Below are 18259 nucleotides of genomic sequence, written 5' to 3'. Positions count from 1 at the left end.
CGGGTCAAATTAATACGGCCATATAAACTAGAAAAACAGTTTACAATTGGAAGGGAAGGTTGCCAACTGAACTGATCGCCTGGACGAGCTAGAATAGGAAGACATTGAAACAAGCCCAACTTGTATAGTAGGGGTGATCTGCATATACATATTGTCCGCTCCGCCGACGTTAAATCACCTCAGCAGGTTGAACATAAGAGGACCATTTCATGTACGACGTCCACCAAAATCTGAACCCAGCCAGCCTCTCAAGCTCAGTTTCTCGGCCTCTTCAACCTTCTTATATCCCTTGTCCAGATCTTGTAATGATATAAATTTGAGAAAAAAAAAGTGATGACCCATATAGTTCATCATCAGCTATGCACTGAGTTCCATAGCCAAGAATCCTCTCACCTTAACGCTCACACTGATGAACTCCTATCATTTCTCTTGCATACCTGTGATTATTCTTTCTGATAAAACCCTTTTATGTCTTAATTTTCACTGTTAAAATATATCATTATTCTTTATGATAAAATTATTCATAAATCAATATCGATTCATAAACTCCTTTGAATAACCGCTTTTGGTTAAGTATAAATTAGATGGGTTCGGTCGGGTTAGGGTCCAATCCAAAACCAACCCTAAACATGGACCTTGTCCGGAACCAAATAGATGATGTCAAAATCCAAATTTATCCCCAGAAAACCTGATTTTTTAGGGGATTCTCCCTCCAAAGAACATTCATTATTTTAATTAGACAAGAAGCAAAGTTTTTATGCTTGAAAGGCATAAGTTTTAGGTTGTATTTGGTACCATTACCATTTGAGTTGTCAAATTTGATGTTTCAACTCTAAAGGGCAATGGTCAGCCCCCTATGCATCAATTATTTAAGTTGAAATGACTCCCTTATGTGATGTATTAACTCACATTTTCACTAATTTCTATTGATCAACCCCAGACATTTCAAGAAGAAACGGAAATAGTACCAAACACAACCTTAATTTATCACATTGTCATCAACATTTTTTTTTGGCTGCAATTGTCATCAACATTTTTGAGCAGTTAAAACAGCCCTTTTAACAGAATTGGTACAATTCATCTTAATCCGCATGGTCATATACTGTGATTTACTAATATTATTATAAGCCTCCCCAGTCCCCACCCACAAATTTAAAAAAAAAAAAAATCAGTTTAGACATTTAAATGGCTCAATGAGATCCGAATTCACAAGTTGCATGGATGTAGTCAAATGGGTTACTCTTATAATTCCTATTTATTACATAACATCTAAGACTTTTTTTTTTTTTGTCCAAATTAACAAAGAAAGGAAGGATCACAGAACAAACGAAGTTATGAAATAAATAAACAAATCTGAGTTGGTGTGGAGCTACACTGTCTTCCCGGTATTTATGTTTTCGATTAGTTTGTGTTCCCCTCACGGAACAATTAAAGAGTAAAAAATCAAAATAAAAAATCAATTGTTTTTGTCATTTTCTTGTTTTATTCTTCCAAAATTTATTTTTCAAATGGTTTCTAGGTCTACCAATATGCGTTCCCAGCTCATCACAACATGTTTGATTATCATTAATTAATAGTATGTTGATAAAATAAATAAAATAAGAAAAGGTGTAGATTACATATTGTTAATTTATTCAAACAAAAGGTACCCCACGCAATATTCCTCCTTGTACCTTTTATAGATCCTATTATTTTTCGTTTAGCCCCCCAAAATTTTTACTTAGTCTTGACCTATGTTCTTTCTTTCCGGTTCGTTGTGGGAAAGAGATTTCACATTTCAGCAATTAGAGAAGGGACAAATCATTCTCGATATTCTGATAATTGTCCTCTACCTCTAATACTGTCAAATGTTAATTCTATGCATACCTTGACCTTGGTATTCAGTCATTCAAATAGGACCATTAATTGTATTCATCTTGATTCTTGAGCAGAAAAATTCCTCTTCACTATTCTATCCATTCTTTCATTTATTTATGGAAAGAGGGAATGATTCAATGGGGTAATCTGACGTGAGTCAACATTGATCTTAAGCATTGGACAAGTGAGTCCTACCATCGCTTACAATCTGATCTTCAGAGTGCCATTTGCTATCTGGAGGCTATGTTATATACCCTAGTCCTAGGGGGACGTTCCCAAGCTGTGACTCTTTAGGCTCAGTTTGGAAAGAGTAGAAATAGAAATATGTACAGTGGAAATTTATACAAAATAATACAAAATGCAAGGTTTTGTACTCTACAAATTTATGTTTATACTCCTTCCAAACATAGCCTTAAGTGTTGAAATTAATTGTTGACGCTGATGCCATGCCAATTCCCGATAATTGCCCTGCAGCCTAGGGTGAAGTTAGAAGCTTTCAGCCTCCTCTCCAACAACTGTTAGTTGGTAAAAGGTGACCCTAGAACTGGAAGGAAAAGAGATTGAAATATATAGCTGGTTTGAGTTTTAAATATATTGCTGATGCTAAAATGTTTTCAGAACAGAAAATTGAGGGAAAAGAGGGATTAGTGGTGTTATTTTAATACAACAATGGAAAAAAATAAAATAAAATATGTTTCAAAATGGTTCTGTTATTAGGAAAAAAAATATATATCAATTTTCTAGTATGAAATTGTTAGTAATGGAAGAAAAACACTATCCAAAAGTCAAGTTAAAACTTAAAAGGCGGTTAATTAAGTGACTTCTGCCCTTTTTGTTTTTGAAAGTAAATCATTTTACTTGGAGTGTTGGATGAGATAATGGGTTTTACTATTAAGATTATGACCCCATTGTCATTCTCAAGTTTGTTTTACAGATTTTTTGGAGATATCCAAATCTAGCTGCATTTATGTTCATGTAAATGGGTTCAAAACAAAGTTTTGTCTATAAAATGGCTGGTATATTTTCTGCCTCTTTTATGATAAAACATTAAAATTATTGCTCATACTCTGCACATAGACCAGGATTGATCAGTACTCAACCCACAATGAGTCCCAATACTGGGTTTTAGAATCACTGTTTCTCTCTGCATTAATAACCACACTAGTGGCTTCCTTCACCTGTTTCTGCCACAAAGAACTGATCCTGTGGCCTATCCAGATTGCCCACAATCCACATAGAGACCCATTGGGTTGGTTATGTGTTCAACCACAAAGTCCATATCAGTCATATGCCCCACCTTGTACTAATATTAGCCTTATATATATATTTTAATATAAAGCATGCCCTATAAATTAGGGCTTATTATGCAAACATGGAAAGGTCTTTTAGGTAAAAAAAAGTTCCCCTTGAAAGAGGGTCGGTAGAGGCCTTTGGAAACACCTTTTAAGCCCAAATTACTTTGTCATGTAGATTCTCGAGTTGGTTAGAGAAGCTCACTAAACAAGCAATCAGAAAACTTAATTCAATAATATTTATTTAGATTTGTATTGATCTAGCTTCTCATCTCAACTTATCTCAGCTTTAAATCTCAACTATTGGGGATTGACTGTATGAACCCTATCCCATCGTTATGTTTTATATTTATCAAAAGCCATGCTTTTCTGGCTAATTATAAATATTTAAATCATTTTTACTACTTCTATCAGCGTAACGTAGATAGTTAGATATACAATATTGGGCATAAAATTTACTCTCTTTTAATCTAATTCCACTAAATATGCAATAAAATTACCAACTTTTAAATTCCAATTATTTCTGCAGTAAGATTTCAAAAGAATATATAGAAAAGGGGTGCCAAGGCGTCTCATTACACGTGTGTAAATAATTGTACATAATTGCACATTTGTCAAACTGAACAAAAGTGGAGGAAAAAAGTTGCAGTGGATCAGATTTATGCTATTTAAGGAATGCATAACATTCTTGTCCCAAATTGAAATTAAATTTTTTAAAATAATACTTTTGTCCCATTATTTTTTCACATTGTTTTTCTTTGAAATTTGAATGAATCAACAGCCTGGATGATTGGACAGGTTGACCCCACCTAGTAGCATCATTGGAGAAAATATCTCATATATGGGAGACCGGATCTGCTCCTCATAGAGGGCTTCTCACATGTTACCAATGCACGGTGGATGTGCATGTGAGGTGCCCAAGTGTGAGGAATAGATCCCGTCCCCATATATGGTGGGTCCCATTTTTATGATGGGATAACCATGTTGAAAGAGTGTTGAAATGATTTCATATAAACCTAAAAACATAAAAATTCGGACTTCCGTAGATTTTATTTTTTCCACACTTCAAAGCAAAGAAAAGAATATGCTAAAGGAAGTCTTCTTTTATTTTTGAATAAATTTTGCTACACAAGGGGGTAGTCCATCCCCAAACGGCCAAACCACAAAGTCAAGTAAGGCTTTGGTTAGGTCATACAAATTTTGCAGTCACCATAGTTAATGGAAATTTTGTTTACTCGACAAAAGGTTAAAAACTTAAAATTATGTTTCGTATGTATTCACTTTGCTTCTGTGTTCTGTCAGAAGGGAGAGAGGGGAAAGGGAAAGGGAAAGGGAAAGGTCCAATGGCTGCTGTTGCTCGCATTGGAAAACTCCAGCAAATGAAGTAAAGTTGGGGCCCCGAGAAGGAGAAAGAAAGGAATTTATGAGGCTGAGGTGGAGGAGAGAAGAGTCTACATGGCCAATCCAGATCATCCCCATACCAGATAACCTTTCTATATGGACAAAGCAGCACCACGTGGCAAGAAAAACTTAGGAAAACAATACAAAAAGCTGTCACGGTAGTAGCAGTGGTAGTAAGGTCAAAAGACTCAAAAACAGTTTTACTGGATACTGACAGAGAGAGATGGGATTTTGGGACGGGACGAGATGCAATTTGCTAGGAAAGAGGAAAGAGGAAAGAGGAAGAGAGAATAATCCTTTGTCGTGTATGGGGCACTGAGAGTTCACGAGCAGGTATAGGGAAACTCACGTAGGTCCCACACTAAATCTAAACGATTGTTTTATCAGAATACCCACGAATTCAAACATCTCTACACCCCTTTTCCCTTCTTAGGGCTTGTTTGGTCCGTAGTAACAGGGGTCTGAAATCGGAATTAGAATGGATTATTTCAATTTCAATTGTTTGGTTGAATAAAATCAGAAGTTTGGAAGCTTATTTTCATGCCTGCTGGAATGATCTTTTCTCATTTGAGGGAATGGGAATGAAATCCCACTCTTACTGATTTTAATTCCCATTTCTATTCTTGTCTAAATCAAAGAGATTATGGGAATGAACTATTCTGATTCCCATTCCAAAAAAAAATTGATTCTGATTCTAAATACAAAACCAAACAGACCCTTAGTGCTTTTATTTTTTCCTACATTGGTGAATGGTAAGTTACATCCATAAGACCATAAACCTTGAAAGCTGTATCTTACCTTCCCTTTTATCCTGGGATGGTGGGACCATTATTTCATTGCATAGCATGGGAGGCCAATAATGTTGTATAAGAAGTGGGCATTTTGATGATAAGCATTGGATGAAAAAAAAGAAGAAGCAAAATTAACGATTTCTATTAGATTATGCATGGTGCGATCATTAAAAAATGTTATTCGTGTGAGCATTTTGAATGGTCAGTTATCCTTATTAAAAATTACCTTTAATTTAGGCCCAACCCGTATATTTAAAATATATATTTTAATAAGCTCAATTGACCATTCAGGGGTATTTTGATCATTTAAAATATCTAAATACTTATATAGACTTCTTTTAAAGATTTTGAAAATGGGAAATTAAAAAAAAAAAAAGGAAGAATTTTGACCAATCAAAACCCACTATTAACAATGATAACTTTAACAAGAAGCAAGAAGACTCGGTTACTCTCCGTCCTTCCCTTTCTTTTGCATGCTGGATAAAATTGAGAGTTGAGAGTTGAGAGGAAACGAGAAAGAGGACTAAGGAGAGAGTTTGCTGTTTGGCTTCCCTTCTGGTTCCGGGCCGTTTCTTTTGTCGACTTGCAAAGCTCCAAGCCTCCAACCCCACGAAAAAGACTAGTCCGAGACTCTGTTTCCTCCAAAAAAATATACACGTGTTGTTCCATTATTGGTTAGAGTTCCTATTCCATCCAGAACAGCCAGTGCATGAACTGGGTGCGGGCAGGCAGCGCGCTCTGTCTCTCCGTCTCTCTTGAGTTTATTGTCAGAAAGAAGTGCCAAAATTCCTTTTGACACCTGTCTTCTCATCTTAATAAAGCACTTCATGTGGACCCACGCGACATTGACGAATGACGATTGACGCCCCCCACCCGCCACTGTATCGTGTGTAGTGTATAGAGACTAAAGAGAGCCTAGAGAAGACAACTGAGAAGAGAGAGTCAAGGGAGGGCGCCCCCACCACCTCTCGTGCCGTAAGATCAATTGATCGAAATTCTGTGTGGGCCGGTGTTCCCCAAGCACCATCATACCTCATGGGAGGCGGTGAATCTGATGGGCCCACTGTGGCCAAAATCGGATCTGTTGATCGTAATATGTATTGCTGGCCACGCTCATCCAACCCAACGTTTAGAATATCATGATAATAATACAATCGATTTCTATCTGTGCGGCTGAATGAGCTTAACCAGCAATGTATTGATTGTGGTCAGCACAGCAGATCGGACTTCACCGCGGCCTCCTATGACGGAACCTGGAGGCAGCACCTGCCAGAGCCAAATGCCAATATGCAGAATGGCGGGGGTGAGGACTGGATTGAGAATCGGGATCTCCTGCCCACGTTTATCACAATCACACATGGAGAAGGAGATGTTTCCATTCACCGGAGTAGTGTATGTGAACAGAGCTCTCATAAACAAGAGATCCGGAGTGGAGGACTGAGGCAGCCGCAGCTCCGCCAATTGAAATTGAAATAATAACTCAATTTGGAAAGAATACAAATATTGTAAATATGTAGAATACAAGATTTTGTATTATTTTGTATATATTCATTCACTCTGTACACAATTGTTTTTGTACTCTTTCAAAACTAAACCTAAACATTAAACATAGCGAGCAGAAAACCCAATAAAATATGCCATCGTAACTCACTCACTACAGTTTACACACGTTGAATCCTCATCCCTTTCCCTCCATCTACACTACATATGATATGGAAATAAGGCAGTGTCTCAGCTTTTGTACTATAAATGTGTTTGGTGGACACAATACTGATGTGATGTGGCGGCATTTAAGCTTTTAAAAGTATAAGTCAATTCTGTCTCCTTTTACAAGGGCCCTGGTAAGTGACTTGTCAAAGGTAAATTATTGTATAGAAAATAATGTGTGAAAGGTAAATTTTTAATTAAAAGTTTGTTGAAAAAAATATCTATTTAAAATAAATAATAATATATTTAATTTACTAAAATAAAACAATAAATAAATGATTAGGCTCATCAGGCAATAAAGTGAAAGAGGGAGAGATGACTTTTGTCACTCTATTTTTGTTTTATATAGTGGCATAATTGTAAATAGTTAAATAATTATATAGTGACATAATAAACAAATTTAGTAAAATAAATGAGATAGATAAACAATCAAGCGAGAGAGGAGAGAGTAAATATATTATAAATATATACACAGTTCTAGGTCTTACTTTGCTAGTAATAATAATTTATTAGATTATGAAATTATTAACTAATTAAATAATTTAGTAAAATAAGTAAATAAATAAATAAAATTTTATATATTATCAACACAAGATTGGTAAAGGCTGTCCCGAACTATTTAATTAATTAATTTAACACTATTAATGGGTCAGGTTGAACTATCCGACTACCTAGCCCATGAAAAGTCTAGTTGGTATAGCTTGTACTTATTTCTTTTAACAAATTAAATCATTCATTTATTTATTTTAATAAATTAAGTAAATTATTATTCATCAATTTTTATTTATTGAATTTACTAATTTATTAAATTAAATAATAATTTATTTACTAACAAATTATTTCTCTCTCTTTCTCTCCTAAGCCCAATATGTAGGACCGTCAACAAGTTGAGTATGGTTTGAGATAGCCTACACCAATCTCATCCCAATAATAAATAAACTTTTATTTATTTATTTACTTATTTTATTAAATTAATTAATTAATTAATTAATTAAAGGTTGCCAATGGGCTAGACCGAGTATTTGGGTTATTCGGCCCGCTCTTGATTGGGCTTGGACTAGAATTTAGGCTTTGCAAGCTCAAGCCCAACTTTTTTTCAAGCCAGAATTGTCAACAAGCTATCGGGCTACCCGACCCAATCTTGGTCGGCCATGGATAAGAATTTAGGCCTCTGGGCTCGGGCTTAAACCCAAAACACCAAGCTCGACTTTTTTCCGAGCTTGAGCTGTCAACGAATTGTTGAGCTTAGATAAGATTTTAGGCCTCTAGGCTCAAACTCGGGCCCAAAACACCAAGTCCAACTTTATAGGAATTGGTCCAAGCCAATGTTATAAAAACCAAATCAGAGGCCAAACCGTTTTTCCTCTAGGTCATGAGTCACCAGTTCAACCACCCAAGTCAAACAGGTTAGGTCATGCCACCTCAAACATATGAAAATTCAAATATATATATATATATATATATATATGTATATATATATGTGTGTGTGTGGGGGGGGGGTATGTATAAACATGTATTTTTTAATAAATAATATATAATTATGTTTTACATGTAATATATGTATTATTTTATATCAATTTTTTTTTTTTGTAAAACAATATTAAGAACTACAATTTGAGGCCAAGAAAAGGTTTTTTTGAGAAAATAGAGAGTCAAGACGCCTATGGCTCCTTGGGATGCATAGATCTCAAAAAGTTATCAAAAAAAAAAAAATCACCCCAATCGAACATTGGAGTGCAAAGTTATGGCCTCCTAAAGTTTGCATACCATTTAGTGTGTAACCCATAACCCGATCACCATTCCAACCATTCAGGTTAGACATTTTTTGACGAAGTCAATGATTTTTTGTCTCCCTTCAGGTTTTACTCAAACCAAACATAAAATCTTGACTAGGCGATAGTTCGAGTAATGCAACCGGTTGGGTTCAACCAAACCCATTGGAAACCCTAAATATTTTTAAATTTAGTTTTAAGTTTTTTATTTGTAAAAAATATTAAAAACTAGAATTTGAAGGCAAAAATGGGTTTTGGCAAAAATAATTACCCAAAATTGAAAAAAAAAACTCAATCAAACATTTAAGTACAAAATTATGGCCTTCCAAAGTTTGCATACACATTTATTGTGCAACCCGTGACCTGGCCACTAGGTCAAAGGGGGCAATGCTCCAACCGTTCGAGTCGGACGATTTTTGACAAAGTCAACGATTTTTACCTCCCATTGGGTTTTACTTAAACCGGACCCAAAAGCTTGACTAAGTGATGGTTCGAGCGGTTTAATTGATTGGACCAAACCTAACCTGTTGATAACCCTAAATATTTTTAATTCAGTTTTAAATTTTCATTTGTAAAAAAATATTAAAAATTTAAAATTTGCATGCACATTGGGTCAAACGGGTCAATGATCAAATCATCTAAGTCGGATAGTTTTTTACTAAGTCAACAATTTTTTACCTCCCTTCGAGTTACTCAAACCAAACTCAAATTCTTGACTAGGCGATGGTTCAAGTGGTTCAACTGGTCGAGTTCAACCAAACCCAACCCGTTGACAATCCTAAACATTTATTTAGTTTAGTTTTAAATTTTTTATTTGTAAAAATGTTAAAAATTGAAATTTAAGGCAAAAAAATGGATTTTTTGGCAAAAATAACAAGGCAAGTCACTTATGGCTCCATGGGATGCATAGATCTCAAAAAGCTACCCAAAATAAAATAAATAAATAAAAACAGAACACCTCAATCGGACATCAGAATACAAAGAAATAAAATGAGATAAAAAGACTATTGGGTCGAACAAGTCAACGATCCAATCATCTAGGTTGGACAATTTTGACCAAATCAACGATTTTTATCTTCCTCTGGGTTTTACTCAAACTAGGCCCAAAATCTTGAATGGGTGACGATTCGAACGGTTCAACTGACTAGGTTCAATCAAACCCGAAGAAATAAAATGAGAGGAAAAGGCAATTCTTAGTAAATATGAAAGATGTAGAAGTTTAGTGACATAAATGTAAATAGTTAAATGTTTAGCATCAAATATGAAAGAGGAAAATGAGAAATTGCTTTTTTGTTTTATTCAAAGGCAACTTTTAATGGTAAATAAGATACTGGTTTCACATGCCCCAAACTCCACACGTGTATTAAGTATATATAAGATTCAAACAAAAAAAAAAAAATGTTGTTCACATTTTAATGTGCCAAACACCATATCATCATTCAGACCCTCATTATATAAGAGAGTTAAAAACGCCAAAATAGTAATTGAATAATAATTACCCTGCACGAAAATTCTAGCCACATGCATTGTGTTGCCGTTTTTTGGACAAACGGGCATCAACAAACATGATTCTTGCCTGTTTCTGCTAAAATGCTAACCAACCTGCACTGCTAAATCATTCAACTGGGACGGTAAAAAGATAAAAACCCGAAAAGCCCTACCACCTTTTTGGGTTGAAGCATCACAGTTGTCTTCATTCTTGAGCTCACTAGTGACTAAACCAACCAACCACCCTTTTGATAATTCTCTCACCATAAAACTTTAGCCTTTGTCACCATCACAGACACAGACCAATGCTCACTCACTAAGGAATGCATAATATATAGGCTCTCACTTGAGTCATATCAATGAGAATCTGAATCGCCTTCAGTTTCCACTCACAGCACTAAAGTCTAAACCAATCACAATACACTACCACTATGACAGTGTTATATGAGGTGAAGGCTAGCGGTTGTGTCAGTTCCCTTCCATCTTCACGACAGAGTTTTACTTGTATGGCAGGCACTGATTGGCCCAATACTGCAATTTCGATGAGGTGGACCATATAATATAGGATTCAATGAGAGTTTTGCTTGCTGAGCAAAAGCCTTGGGTGAACTACTTTTAGATCTATCTCATTGCTCAACGATGTTACCTTGCTTTCCTTTCTTCCCGTGGATGATAGCTCTTGAATTCATGAAGTTGCAGCACAACCGAGCCTGGAGCCCCTATGCTTTTCCTTTACCCATTCATTCTTTCCTCTCTTTCATCTGTTTGATAAAGAATTACTACCAAGGACAGCTGCCGGATGCTTTCTCCACCTAAGTCAATGTTAGTGTATACATGAATCACCACTGTATAATATTTACCAGTGGATTGGCCAAGTGAAGCAGCCCACACAACTACGATGACTAAGCATAGTTGTGGGATTTTGCTTTGTAGTCGCATAAACCTTGATAAATAATCAATTCGCGTTCATATTGTAAGACAGTGGATTTTTATAAGTACATTAACCCAGCCAACCCAACATAAATCTGAACCAGACCAGACCAGTTAAAGCCGATTATCCACTTAAGCAAAATTATTTACAATAACTTTATAAAATAATAACATTTAAGAACATCTTAGAATAGCAATTAAAGGCATGTACATTAATTAAAGGGAAAATAGGCAAAAGGAAAATATAAGAAGATTCTAGAAAATTGATGTCAAAAATAGTATAAATAGGGCCCCAATTAGCAATCCACCCATTAAACCCATTATGAGGAGAGGAGAAACCCACATCTTCTCTCTCCCTTCTCTCTTTCCCTCTCTGATTATCTGAAAGTCACCAATACTAGAACTACCAACCTCTCCAATGCCAATATCCTCCAGACGTTTGGAGTCAGACCACCACCACCACCTTACCATGTTCCATTGGCATACACATACAATATGAAGCATGTCAAAACCCCTAACATGGGTCATATGTATCCTCCAATTCCCAAAACATAGGACATTACCATGGCCTAAATAATAACAGAAAACTAGATGAAAGAACAAAATGAAGAGTGGTTTTCCTTCAATTGGTGTGTGTTTGAGAGAGAGAGAGAGAGACGTGGTTTAATTGACAACATGCCCCCATGTGATAAGGCACAAACACCTTAATGGACAGGGAAAAAGCAATAGGTGAGGAAATGAGGGCAGATCTCTAATCCTACCTGACCAAGTATGATTAGCATTCCTCCTTTAGCTATGATTGTCCTTCTAGGTAGTGTAGCTCTGGTACTGGAAGGACTTCCATTTTCACGAAATGAAAAGGATAGAAAAGACTGGTGCCAGAGTATGGTGCTGTTTAATGGATGCTGAGATTTAGCCAAGAACACAGCCAACTAAGTAAAACAGGCTAGAAAAAGAACAGTTTCAGTTCACTAAAAATTTTTGGAGTGTTCTTTCTGTTTGACACTGACTCAGAATCTCTTTTGATTGAACTACTTATGGTCAGAGGAAAAAGAGGTAATCAATTATGAACAAACTGCAAGAACAAAGCAGGCAATTCCATCCAAGTATAGCAGAACAGACAGAAACCATCATTACCCCCATTAATTTTCTGTCTTAATGCAAAAGGTTTACTAGTTAGGTCAAGTAGGGAGGTTCCCTATAAGAACCCACATATTTGATATCTGTAACACTGGGGGATTTATGGCCAATCCAGAACATCCATCAGATAGAGACCCACTAAATTAGCCATATGTTCAGTTTCACAATCCAGAACATGCATTTAACCCAGCTAATATTGATGATTTCCAGAACTAATATTAGCTGTTCAAATTTTAATTTTTCTAATATAAAACTTGCATATAAAAGTAGGCTTGTTTTGCACATGTGGCAAAGTGGTCTGTTTTTTTCCCATGAACGGAGAGGGTGAGGAGAGGAACTCAGACTATTTTTCAGCTCCTAACTGATTTGTCACAGGTCTAAGAAACCCTTCGTTGTTTAGGGAAGCCCACTATATGAACCAACTAGCAAACATGCTATTGTGGGCAAAGACTTGGGCAGAGAATTTTTTTTTTCAGAAATCTGAGTCTGAAGATAGGCAGGCTGGTATCTAATCTTATGGCTAGAATTCTTTCTTGGGATTACCAAAAAAAGAATTCTTTCTCGGGTTGGTGTACATAGCATTTTCAAAGGGAAGCCATGCGATTTTTTTGGGGTTAGAAGCAATCTTTTTGTCTAATATGGGGTTTATAGTTTGTACATTCCCAGTATACAGGTCTTTGGGGTGAGAGAATATTGAATAAAACTACTTTAAGGTCCAACTGTATTTTTGTTAGTTTCCCCTCTTTCTGACCCTAATTTTCCCAGTATACAGGTCCCCCTTTTTCTTTTGATCTATCTATTCTAGTGCCCTTGACTTGCTTTGGTTAATTACTCATATTCTCCAAGATATCACAAGTCTCCCTAATAAGCCCTGGAGATTTCTGAGTCCTGTAACTTTCAGGAATTTTACCCTTAAAACCATCTTCTATTCAAATTGCAGCTGTGGAACTAACCTTTTTGAAACTCTCCCTAAACCAATTCCCTCCATCCAATATTAATTTACTTAACCAGTTCTTTACTTGACAACTTTGTTTTCTACGATTTTCTCTTACTTTTAGTTTTAACATCTATCCCTTTATTTCATGCTCATGAAGTGCTCACAGAAATTGTAGGACCTCCCTCTCCTACACCAGTGATTGCAAACATCTTTTAGGGAGAAAAACAGCATATTTAATTGGGTCATTAATTCCGGTGTGGTCCTTAAGAAAATGAATGGATACTGGTCCTGGAGATAAGAATCATATTTTATTTCCTTGGTACCAATTTTCTCTCATTCTCTGAGGTATGATGTGATTTTTTTTTCCTTTTGGTGTCTGAGGGGAAAGGAACCCTCTTGAACCCCTTGTCCTCTCTGGCTGGTAGCACTAGTTCATCAGAACAAAGAACTCCCCCTAATCCACCCTGTTCCCTTGGCAAGGAACTTCCACCCTTTTAGTGAAAGGGATAAATGGAGAATCCCTACTTTACCTAAGAGGATTGGTATCAAACTTTAGGATGACATATGGTGTGGAGAACTCTTTGTCAAAATAGATTTCCTAGATTTCTCTCTGCCTCAAGTGTAAGGATCTGGAACTTTCGTCTCTTTTTCACAGTTTTTTTTTTTCTGTTCCAGCCTGTTCTATCATTGGATTTCAAATTTGGAAGAGAACCACAAGAACATGAAAGTTTGGATTCCATTCCTGTTTGTGGAGCCTGAATAATTAAAAAAAAAAAAAAAAACCTGTCTTGCTCTTGATTCTTTGCGCTCATCAATGAGAATGCACCTAATCCATAGGTATTTGTGATCAAAAAAGTTGTTTGGTTACCACATAAAAAACCAGAGACTTATTCTGAAGCGGTTCATATGAAGGCTAATACTTGTGAGATGCTTCAATGCAGACAGGATTTCTAAACTATGTCCTCATGTCCGCATAATTTGCAAGGTGAATGGGCAGTTGATTTAGACAACTCACATACACCACAAAGCAAGTCTTCCCTCCATTCAGCACTAGTTGGAATCCCTCAGTTGACACCCCAAGCTTGTTCTGGATGGTTTCATTTCTAGACTCCTGAGCAGAAAATCATTGATCTAGTACTACAAAATGGCTTATGGATATTGATGAGAGATGAATTTGGGAATTGAACTATGTGCTTCTTAATTAGGAGTAATGTCTTCATCTACTAGGATGCAAACTATGCTTTAGAAGTGGTCCCTCCACCCCCTCTCCAACAAAGAAAGCTTTGAGACCTATTAAGCTCCACATTGGTGATTGTTTGCTTAGGAATACAGAGCCATTAAGTGTAAGGAGTCCCTTTAGTGGTGCCAAGTGAATCCTTATAGCATATTCAAGTCCAATTGAAAAAGGGGATTACATTACAGAAAAGAATATAACATTGCTTCAATGGCTTATATTGTTTGAATGAGTTGAGGAGGGCAGTTTCCAAGTTGTGATTTTGAGAGATGTGAAACAGGTCTGACAACCCTTGCATTATGAATCATCTGATCAAGGAGATGAGAGACTTGGCTTCCAGAACAGATATATCGTTCAGATGGATACCAAGGCCCATTAGTTCATTGACAAAATAGGCTGACTAAGGGATGGTGAGACATTCCAAGATAGCATTTATTTTATTTCTCAGTTTTTCTCTTTTATTTTGTTTCCATAGCTTATCTCTTTCTCATATCATATGAGGATGGATGTTATTTTATTATTTTTTTTATCAATAGGATGTAATTTTATTATTTTTTTATCAATAGGATGTAATTTTATTATCAGCTTTGGTTTACTATAAGCTTTGGTTCTTAGAAAAGATAATGTTTTTGGTAAAAGAAAGAATAATATAGAACCCTCTCAAGCTACAGTCCAGAGCCTGATGCTATGGACTTGTACTAACTATAAAATGATCATTGGTTGATATTGAAAACCATATGTTGAACTTCCTTCTTTAGGGTTAGTTAGTATAGACAGTGACATGATCCATCATCTAGGTGTAATTAGGATTCAAAATTGAAAACATATGCTACATATTTAACATCCAAGCCAGCAATCTAAAATAACATGTAGAATATACCAGTGAAAAGTGTTCTCTTTGGTTGGAACTTTGTAGCTTCCTCCAAAGCCTGACAAGAAATATTGTCATGAAATGTAAGTTCAAAAATCAATTGGATAATCTTTTGCCAAAGAATAACTCAATTCTTTTATATGGAAGATGAACAATCTGGCCATAGTGCATCCTGAAGAAAGCATTTACAATTAACTACTTATAAACACGGTAGCTATGATATCCAGATACCTGTACATGCCTCGCATACTTCTAGATGTACACTATGCATTAACACTTTCGAAATATGTAAAGTGGTATACTTTAACAAATTATACTACAAAAATATCATCACACGTTAGAAATTTAATTAAATTTGGCAAGACAATGTCAATAAATGACATTTAGCTTCAATAAGTAGATATAGATCATAGATGCATGATATAATCATAGTAAATGGGATACCTGTACCTGTATCCATGTCCAGGTCCTCCAGGATTTTAGAAAACAGAGAATCATGTTCCCATTTACATATCTGTATCAATTCCCACATCGGTATCTGAGCATTATAGCATGGTAGTGATACAGTGCAGACCTTATTCTCATAAACAGGGCACTTCCTTTGTAAAAAGACAACAATGCTCTTCCAGAATCCAGATTGGCTCTTGTTATGATGCTAATAATAAGGAAAGACCAGTGCAATTAAAAAAAAAAATGAGCCTGGATATGCATCAGGCAAGAGGGGCATCAGGAATATATGTTGAAAGCAACTAAAAAGAATCAACCAAGGTTAACAGGTAAGCATGTCATCTTCTACATGTGCTGGTGTTGTAACTATAATGCTGGCTATGAAGAACAGCAGCAGCACATGAGAAAAGAGATGCATGCTTTCCTTTTGCTCTCTTGTGGATTTTTCCCCCAATCATTGGTGAAGTGGCCACAATGTCTAAGGCTACTCTTTTCTGTGTTGCCAGTCCACCATGCTGTTGTCTGCAATGAACAACAGGAACCAGCAGCAGCTTCTTCTTTCCCCTTAATCGTTTACTATATTTATATGAGCAGAGTCATGAAGTCACCCCTGAAGGATGCAAAATTTCATCCTCCTGGGGTTGAATTAAACAGTTGCAACTGAAAAAGTATGGAACCTTGGAGTTTGGCCTTTTGAGAAGCTTTTCTGTTCCTATTTCCTCTTTCTTCTTACAACTTGATTTTCCTATTGGTAACAAATAAAACATTCCCGTCGAGTCCCTTCCTTTCATTTTATCCCTTCCATGCTCCTCTATAAGTTTTCTTTTCAATTTCATATTTTCTTATGTTCTGTTGCTTGTGCAGGCTGCCACTTATCCAACTGCATCTAAACCTATAGAGGATGATGTCTTAATCACCAACAACAACCGGGAAAAGAAAACTAATCTACACTTTGTGTATAGCTTATTGCATGTACAACTCATCAAAGGAAAATCAAAATCATCCAATTTATGAGATGCATTTCCATAATACCATGCAATGTATGTGTTGTAAGTTGCGCGATTGTATTGTGTAGCATATGTTGTAGAACTAATTAGCAGAATTAGTCGCTCTTACATTATCTTTCAGGGAACTAATAACGTTAATAAGGTTTTGAATTCTGAGTATATAGGATACGGGTCTTGGCGATGCATGGAATATCTTCAAACCCAAATATGCATATATAACTTGTTACTACACAACAACAACCAACAGGCCTAAAATCGAATATACCAACGTGACATCCATGAAAAAAAGGTCCAAAATGAAGAACCCAAATGAGAGAAAGACAGATAAAAGAAAACATGAAGACTGTGTAGCGAGGGCATTGGAGGAAAGCTTGGAGGAGTAGTTGAAATTGACAGGACCAGCGCCTCGAAAATGAGATTGCAGTGTTACAGAGAGAAGCTTCGAGTTTGGAACGGGAAAATGGGTAACGAGGGGCAGCGGTGAGCGGCCCACAGAAATACAACAACCATTGAGTCGAAAAACGTGAACCTTTTTCTCTCCGAGAGTACAACCGCTGGGCGCTCGCGGCGGAAGGTTGCGGGTGAATGGTAAGTCAGGCCACCTTGAGCAGTGATGAGATGGTGCCGGAGGACAGCCATTGTGGTCATTAGAGGATCACCACTGTTGGACTGGAATTTTCCAACCGCGAATTGATATTATACATTAGGCTCACTGTAAGGCTCATACGATAAATAACTTCTTTTCTAGACCTGGGTTGGGTCAACCTACTTCGGGTTGATTTTGGGTCGAGTTCAATTTCGGATTGGGTTGTCAAATGCTAGACCCTAACCTTAAATGTTTGGGTTAGGTTGACCCATGGGTCAATTCGGGTCATCCCAAAAAGTAATTAAAATTTAAAAAAAATAAAGAAAAATTACATGAAAACTATCAAAATTAAAAGAACTAACTTTAAAATTCCAAATATAAAATAAAAAAATTAAGCATTTAACAATTTAAAGAGTAAACAATAAAAAGACTAAATAAAAAAATTTAAAGAGTAAAAACTTCTAATAATGCATAAATAATCTCAATTAGACTTGACAATCAGATCAATGGATTGACCCATGACCCAACCCAACCCAACCCAACCCAGTTTTTTTGGGTTGGGTCGGGTCAAGTCATTTTCACATTCAGATAACTAAATATGAGACCATAACCTTGTTCTTTCGGATTGGGTTGGGTCGAGTTGGCGAGTTGAGTCAATTTTTTGTCAGGTCTATTCTTTTCTAAAATGGTACGTTTGGTTGCTGCGATTGAGATGGAAAAATGAGAATATTTCCATTAAATTCCCATTTTCACGTCATTGTTGGTTGGGATGAGATGGGATGGGAAAACATGGGATGTT

This window comes from Nelumbo lutea, chromosome 6, assembly GCF_056320005.1.
Source record: "Nelumbo lutea isolate HS-2025 chromosome 6, American lotus-T2T, whole genome shotgun sequence".
Taxonomy (NCBI): Eukaryota; Viridiplantae; Streptophyta; class Magnoliopsida; order Proteales; family Nelumbonaceae; genus Nelumbo; species Nelumbo lutea.
This window is presented reverse-complemented; position numbering follows the sequence as displayed.